The sequence below is a fragment of the Calonectris borealis genome, chromosome 1 (genome assembly GCF_964195595.1).
Source record: "Calonectris borealis chromosome 1, bCalBor7.hap1.2, whole genome shotgun sequence".
Classification (NCBI taxonomy): Eukaryota; Metazoa; Chordata; class Aves; order Procellariiformes; family Procellariidae; genus Calonectris; species Calonectris borealis.
In genome coordinates this window covers 20913232-20921289 of record NC_134312.1, presented here as the reverse complement: position 1 = coordinate 20921289, position 8058 = coordinate 20913232, and the positions used below count along the sequence as shown (strand labels likewise).

Here is an 8058-nt window from a genome sequence, read left to right as displayed (position 1 = left end):
AACCACGACAGTCCTTTCGGATAAAGACAGTTTAATCTTTATCCAACTGCTCACCATGCAATTGCTCACCACCCGCGCTGACCGATAACCAAGTAGCGATTGGTACTTCCTGGATCACACCTACCGTTCATATACTGAGCATGACATCACATGGTATGGAATACCCCGTTGGCCAGCTGGGCTGGCTGTCCTGATTATGTTCCCTCCCACCTTGTGTACCTAGCTCAGTCAGTAGGCACGGGAGCTGTCCTTGGACTAGGAGGGCACTTAGCAACAACTGAAAACATCAGTGTGTTATCAACATTCTCCTCATACTAAATCCAAAACACAGCACTAGGAAGAAATTTAACGCTATCCCAGCTGAAACTAGGACACTTGCCATCCATGTTTCATCATCCCCTTTATGTGTATGGAATTGCTGGCTTCTAGACTACTTGGTACTGTTTTATTATCCATTTTCAAGGTAAGATTTAAACTAAGATTGACTTTATGGGCACAGTCAAAAGTAAGGAAATTAAGGAAAACAATCCAGATTCTGAAAATAGTTCATCCCACTGAGGATTTTACTGTAAGTAGCCTCTCCAAAGAAAGAATATTTTACAATATGAAAAAGTTATTTAGCTAAAGCAATTTGTAGAGCCTTTCTTTAAAATCCTTTTTTGAACATTAATACTATTTATAAATAATATTTTACTATGCAATTTTTTTTACTATTATTTTAAATTTCTGGTTTAATAATTAGTCATTAAATATGAAGAATACCATTCTATACATAAATTGCAAGGCATTTTTTTTTTTACTACCATTACAGTTGCTTATCCTTTAATGCAACAGCAAATTTGTTTTAATTTGCACACAGCAGATGCTTCCATTTCTTGATGTGAGAACCGAATGACTTCTGTACTATTGTAAAATTAGAAGATTTTCTGTATATAAGAAATTAATATCAAACCATATAATTTTCAACCTCGTGGAAATCAATTGTAGAGTAAAAAATATTATTTTGAGGCTCAAGTTCCTGGTTGTATTTTTAAATGAGACTGAGGGAGTATGCAGAAAAAAAAAAAAAAAAAAAGAAGTTATAAATTCAGAAGGTACAAAGAGAATAGAGTTCTTCCCAGTTCATCTTTTAGGAGGGAGGCAACAAAATGATGTCTCATTCTGAAAACGCAAATGTTCAGCTAAAGCTATGAATGTCCTTTGTATCTGATTTCTTTTCCGTGTTGTTGCTTAACAGATGAATTGTATTGCAGTTTACCAAATGACCATGTTGACTTTACAAATTATTTGTGTGGTCTCCCAAAGCAAGGGAAAAAACCCCACAATCCTGTAGGCTCAGTATACAGTCATTTCTCATCTCATGATTGTTTTGTAAGGGTAACATTACTACTTGCCACTGCAGAAAAAAATTAATGGTTGGATCTTTGCCTTGCCTTTCTCCATCTCCAAGAACAATGCTTGATTCTTAGTGAAGATTTTTTAGAGAATAGCAGACCTTGGGAATAAAAATTACCTTTTCTTAGTGATTTTTGGTGGAAACTCCTCATAAATAATGACAACACACAAGAACATTCATTTAATTTCTTTATGGGTGCATTTTTAAGTAAGAACTTCTTAGCAAAGCAGTGTCAATTAAGTACTGTATTATTATATTAGACTTTATAAAAGGAAGCTTCTTCATATTCTGATAAGAAATACATTTATTATAGTGTTTTTCTCACCCAACTATAGACATCTATAGTGCAGGTGTCTCCATTTCAACTAGTCACTTGGGCATCCATTGTAGTAATAGAGAGATCTGTAGGACACAGTCCATTCAACCTGTTTTAGACATCCAATGAAATGAGCGATGCTGTAGAAGTACATTTTTCTTTCATTCTCAGAAAGTAGTTGATTGACCTCAATAAATTCCATCAGATAAACGCTCCCTATAATATGTGAAGTTTAAAGTAGGAAATTAAAGACAGGAACTAATTAGTGTAGAACACCTACTGATATATTCTTTGTGTCTTGGAAATAACATTAGAGGTTATTACAACCAATTTTGTCTGACCCTCTCAATCTCAAAAAAAAATCATTCTACACCCTGTTGCCAAAAAACACTTATTTGTATGTCAGGTTTAGGTAATTAGTATAATAATTACCTCAAAAACCTCCATGTTGATCAGAAGTCTCTCTGTCTTTGGAGAAACTGGTCCATTCCTTGTAGACTACTTCTAATCACAGTTCAAGTAAATGCAAAGTTCTTAATTCATATTTCCTTAATTGCAACATTTACTATATTGCTGGATGCATATCTTCGATTCTTCTTCAGCTAAGTGAGTATTTTGTTTCACTAATTTGCTAAATGCATGATAGCTGTAGCAATACAGCCATTAAACTGAAGCACATGAAAAAAGGAGCACTTATTCCATTCCTTACGTCACTTACTAATGGAAAAAAGCAACACCTGTACTTCTTTTTCATTCACATCTCCAAAATTTCTCTGCAAATTTTCCAAAATGACAAGTTCAGTGGAGAAGAGAAAAACACTTTTGTCATTAAGTCCAAGGTCTGGGATCTTGGTCTTAACAATCTTTACTTTACATGCTTACCTCTTATAAATTCACTTAAGAATATACTAAACTGTAGGCCCCATTTTGATGTCCAGTAAGTCCTTTTAATGTGAATCTTGTGAAGACTAATTAAAATAAGGATTATTAACCAAAATTAAATGTTTTCATGAAGTTTCTACAAATATTGCAACTTCTTGTTCTGTATAAGAAACAAAATTTACTAGACAGTGAAAGAAATACTATTTATATAGATTAAGCTGAGAGCTATAGAATTAAATAATCACATAAATAAATATGATGAAAAATGCATAAGGAAATAGAAAGACCTTATCTTAGACTAGTGTATTTGTGATTGAAAATTACAGCATTTCTGCAATTGAGGAGGAATCATGTGCGTTACCTCTACCAACATTAAGCAGGTAAAATTTAGTTCTTGGTCTACACTAGTTGTTTAAGTTTCTTCTGTTGGGAGGGATAAGAATCTCTAAGAGATGATTTATCCTAAAACATATGTCTAACACAAGTGGGAAGACACATTTCTCTTTCTCTTGGTTATACAGAGGGTCTATCTGATCAGCTTAAACCACCTGCCACCTTTTAGTCACATGTAGTTAGGTAAGATGAACTCCCATGAGAGATTATTATTAAGTGACATACAGTTAAGCAGCTGGGAAGGCTGTAGTGTATAGGAATATTTTTATTTGTGTTTCCTTAATTCTCCCTCTTCCTTATTTGCACATGTAAACTAATTTTTTTAATTACTTTTTATAAGTACATTTTAATTATATATATCTCCTATTTAAACTAAGATGTGTAGCCTTATCCAACACCAGCTAACGTTAATAAGAATCTTCCCACCAACCATTGAGAATTGATTTAAAAACAGCTTCTGCCATTCTGATGCTGAAAAACAATATAATATGGCAAAATGACAGAAGATTCCTTCTCTTGCTGTCCTCAAATTAAATGATGATAGAGTTATATCTTCTTTATTCTGGAATCTTTTGGATTGCTTTAACCACATGTAAAGTGTTTTTGTTTTTGGAAACAACTTCTTGAAATTCAATGGCACAAATAAAAACTAATAGTTCATAAAAAATTAATTAGGTAAAATGTTGACATAATAAACTGTATTCTTTCTAGAGCCACACATGAAGACACCAGCAAGTACATGCTTAGTATAATACATCATAATTGTCCTGAAAGAGTTATGACTATGTATTAGGTCAATCCATAATATGAAGCTATTAAAAAGTCAATACAGATAAATCCTCTAATCCAGGATACGCAGAGCTACGGCAGCTAATTTTTGAATGTTAACTCGAATATTATGCTCAGAAAAATTCATTAAAGAAATAAATAGGGCTAGACAGTGCAAGCATGTCAATGAACACTGTTGTTCGCTCATGTAAATAATCTATTTTTTTATCATAATGTCATAACCAGAGCAACAGCAAACAATTCTGGAGGAGAATTGTTGTGTAAAATACATAATAAAATAAATAGGTTTTGACTTGATTTTGAAATCAAGTTTCCACTACAGGAACACGGTCAGCAAAATGCTAATAGTAGGAGGGTTGCATTCATTTTTTGGGGCCTTCCACTTTATTTTTCTGTAAAAAAAAGCCTAATTCAGCATTTGTATACACACACAATGTGTTGGCACAGCAGGTAGATATCCAAGGGTTAGATAACTCACATTTTGGATAAAGTCTTTTTTGTGCAGTATTGACAATGGCATGGGTAAAAAATTAATTCTGTTTTGTATCAACATACTCATGAGGCATTTAAGGAAGGCTAGTTATCTAGCTCAGTCCCTTTTCAGTAAGTCCATTTTCTTACTTCCATCAGCAGTAAGACGTTCCTAGGTTTTAATTCCGTGGGATGTAGAATTTCTATCAGGGATTTCTGTTAGAGAGCAAGATTATTAAATAAAAATAAGTACATAATTCTTTCAAAGCAAAAGGGTCCCACAAAAATGTATGTAGTATAAGGGAATGATTGTAAGGAGTCAGCTAAGGGTTTAAGCACTTTTGTTATCCCTGAACTGAATAACATATCAAAGCCTTTCAAGATGGGAAATAATATTTAGTAATATAGATGATTGATTTTCCCTGAAACACAGGCTAGTATTTCCAAGGTCAGAAATAAGGACCCTTTGAAAACTAAAAATTCTGACATAGGAATACTTTATAAAAATTATTATTTATGTAGAATACTATAGTTGAATGAGTAGTATTGTAACAAAAAGGCAATCTAGCCCTCTGTTATTACTGTATTCTTGAATAATGTTCTAGTCATAAGCAAGTGTGAGAAATACTCCAGAAATACATAAGAGAAGAAATAATGCATCATGTTTAGTTCCTCTACTCATGGGTAGTTTATATACTTTAACGGGGTATTTTGTATATAACTAAATGTTTTACACTTAAAATCTCTTCCAGTCATTTTTCACAGGATCTATGTTCTTGAGGAAGGATACTGGGAAAAATTAATCTCAGCACATGATCCTGTGAAAATGTGTACAGATCTGAATATTCATTGATCCCATTGAAGTCAGTGGGAATATCACTGTAGCATAAAATACTTAATTGTAAGTGCAGCAAGACTCAGACTCAGAAAGGAATTAGAGAAATCTGTGTCCAGTATGCTGATCTTCAAAATCTCACACTGCACACAACAGTTAGTATGACTGGGCTGAGATGTGATAACTTGTCATTTGATACTTGCTAGTTTATAGCATCCTGTATTAGAGTAAGAAAAGAAGAAAATCATTCACTTCCTTGGATGACGAAGACAGATGGCAGGTGCCAGGAGACAAAGTATGTCAGTGGGCTATGAATAAGATGAGGGTGGCCCCAGAAAGATTCCTAAATCCAGGAGATGGTGAAGATTTAAAACACAACTTTCCCAATATACCCTGTAAATTCATTTCAAGCCCTGCTCAATATATTTGTTGATATAAACCCATTTTCAGGTGACTATGGTTTTCCATACTTCCTGTAGAAAACTGGATGCCTAAGTCAGATTTGCCGGGTGCAATAGGCAAACAGGTGCCTGGAACTTAAACTTTACTGTGGTGGCCCTAAAGCTTTTGAGCTGATGAGTGCCTTCCCCTCTGAACAAGGGCCACTGTGCAGGGGCAGAATATTCTGGTCCTGGTTTACACTTAATTTGCCAATATGTTATGGTGCTGGGTTTGTTGCACGCACAACGCCCCCATTCACACTTATTGAGAAGAAAATAACTTGGAAAATCATTACTTAGGTGACCCTTGGTAAAGCTGTGTCCTGGTTTTGGCTGGGATGGAGTTGATTTTCTTCCTATTAACTGGTATAGTGCTGTGTTTTGGATGTAGTATGAGAATAATGTTGATGACACACTGATGTTTTGGCTGTTGCTAGGTAATGTTTACGCTAGTCAAAGACTTTTCATCTTCCCATGCCCTGCCAGATGTGCAGGGAGCTGGGAGCAAGCGTGTCCAGGACGGCTGACCCAGCTGGCCAATGGGTTATTCCATACCATATGATGTCATGCTCAGCATATAAGGCTGGGTGAAGAAGAAGGAGGGGGAGACGTTCGGCGTGATGGCGTTTGTCTTCCCAAGTAACCGTTACGCGTGATGGAGCCCCGCTTTCCTGGAGATGGCTGAACACCTGCCTGCCGATGGGAAGTGGTAAATGAATTCCTTGGTTTGCTTTGCTTGCTGCGCAGCTTTTGCTTTCCCTATTAAACTGTCTTTATCTCAACCCACGAGTTTTCTCACTTTTACCCTTCTGATTCTCTCCCCCATCCCCCCCCGGGGGGAGTGAGCGAGCGGCTGTGTGGTGCTCAGTTGCCAGCTGGGGTTAAACCACGACAAGCTGTGATGGGAAAAGACTTCATTATCCCCCATGGAAGTCACCCCTGGCCACTAGAGTACTGTGCATGGTAGAACCTAGGGATTTCCATGGGTCTAGGTGTAAACAAACAGTCCTGGAGTTGTGCCACTTTGGAATACCTGCAGTGGTGATCATGTCAAACCAGATATGTTTGCAGAGTATTGTGTCTAGTAGGTTGCAATCTGTATCTCCTGGTGGTAGAAAATTAATCTTGCAAAAGTACGTTTCCTTTCACACGAGGATGCAGAATTGAAGTAATTTCCAGTTTTCTTTACTGTGATGTTGGTTTGGTACTAAAACAACAAAAATACTTTGAAAGAACAAAACATTTTGGGTTTCCTGACTTGTAATTGTAAACCATACCTGAATTATAACAATTATGTACTTAACAAATGCAATCAATATTGTTGTAATATAGGTATTCTTTACTCCACCTTCCTTTTCTCTTGTTCTCTCAGAGAAAATTATAAATTCTGCCTGGAAATGTATACCACAATGCTCTTAACTCTGCCATATCAAGTTCTAAAAGTACCTCATATGATTTCAGGCACCTGTAATAGCTACCTTATTTGCAGTGTTTGATTCCTATTTTGGAGATTCATTTGCTTTTACTGACTTAGAGACATGACCAAACCTGGAATGTGGTTAGAAAAGAAGAGAATTCAGCTGTTTTTCAGATGAGCATCATAATTCAGCCTAGGGTCTAGCTTCATATCTTGTTACTGTAGAATTAGGTTCCACACTAGGATATAGGAGAAACTAAATATGAGGTACAGCCTTATCAAACTGGCAAGGTTCTTCAGGATTGGAAATAACATGTTTCCCACTGGTTTAACAGGTCTGTATATTCTGAAAGTTCTTGTGTTCAGTTTAAATCTTCAGAAAAAAAGATTATGTGGAAAAGAAATGATCAATAGAACTCCATCAGAGAAAGGTGAGACTTCATCAGCAACAGACACACAGAGAACATCTTGAACAGAATGAACCTGTGGTGTGACAGATGCAGAATAAATACAGTGAATTTTTGTCTACATAATATGAAGGCGAAAGTCCCAAATCCACTTTTAAGACCAACAAATACATATCATCTAGCACACTCATGACAAACATCTATTCTCTGGTATTTGATTAGCATCAGAGACACTGTAAATAGGCAATGTCTTCAAGTTTTGTAAACTGAGGTGAAATGAAGGAGACATTCAAACAGACTCAGATTCTTTTAGTTAAGAAGAATTATCACGGGAAGCCAGATTTATGTCTGCTTCACTCACTTGAAGCTAGTGGATCATAGAACAAGGACAGAGGAATTTCATACTTTCTTCATCTCAGTTACATCTTCTGTAAAACAAAATTCCTATTGACTTTCCTGACGGAATAATCTGCACAGTGACTTCAGAAACACTGCATTTGTCAGTCTACGCTTGCATTATTTTGGTCTAAAAACATATTATGGGTTCCAAATTCCCTGGAAAGTGCTCACTGCTGAAAATATCTCTGTTCTGTTGAGACATTTTAGAATTTAGTTGTGCAATCTCAGATCATTTTGTGTGATTACTTGCCATTTTCAAATCAATTTTAGACAGTAAGAGAGAAGAGTGTTATTTCACCTAATTTCAGTAATA

The 8058-nt window shown here is 35.7% G+C and overlaps 1 long non-coding RNA gene across 1 annotated transcript in view; it reads left to right on the top strand.

Annotated features, from left to right (window-relative positions):
- The first annotated feature begins 252 nt into the window (after positions 1-252).
- The window catches only part of LOC142080554 (uncharacterized), a 118218-nt gene continuing 110412 nt past the window's right edge, over positions 253-8058 (top strand). The window contains exons 1-2 of the long non-coding RNA XR_012673028.1: positions 253-463; positions 2921-2984. This is a non-coding gene — a long non-coding RNA (uncharacterized LOC142080554). The remainder of the gene's footprint in view (positions 464-2920; positions 2985-8058) is intronic.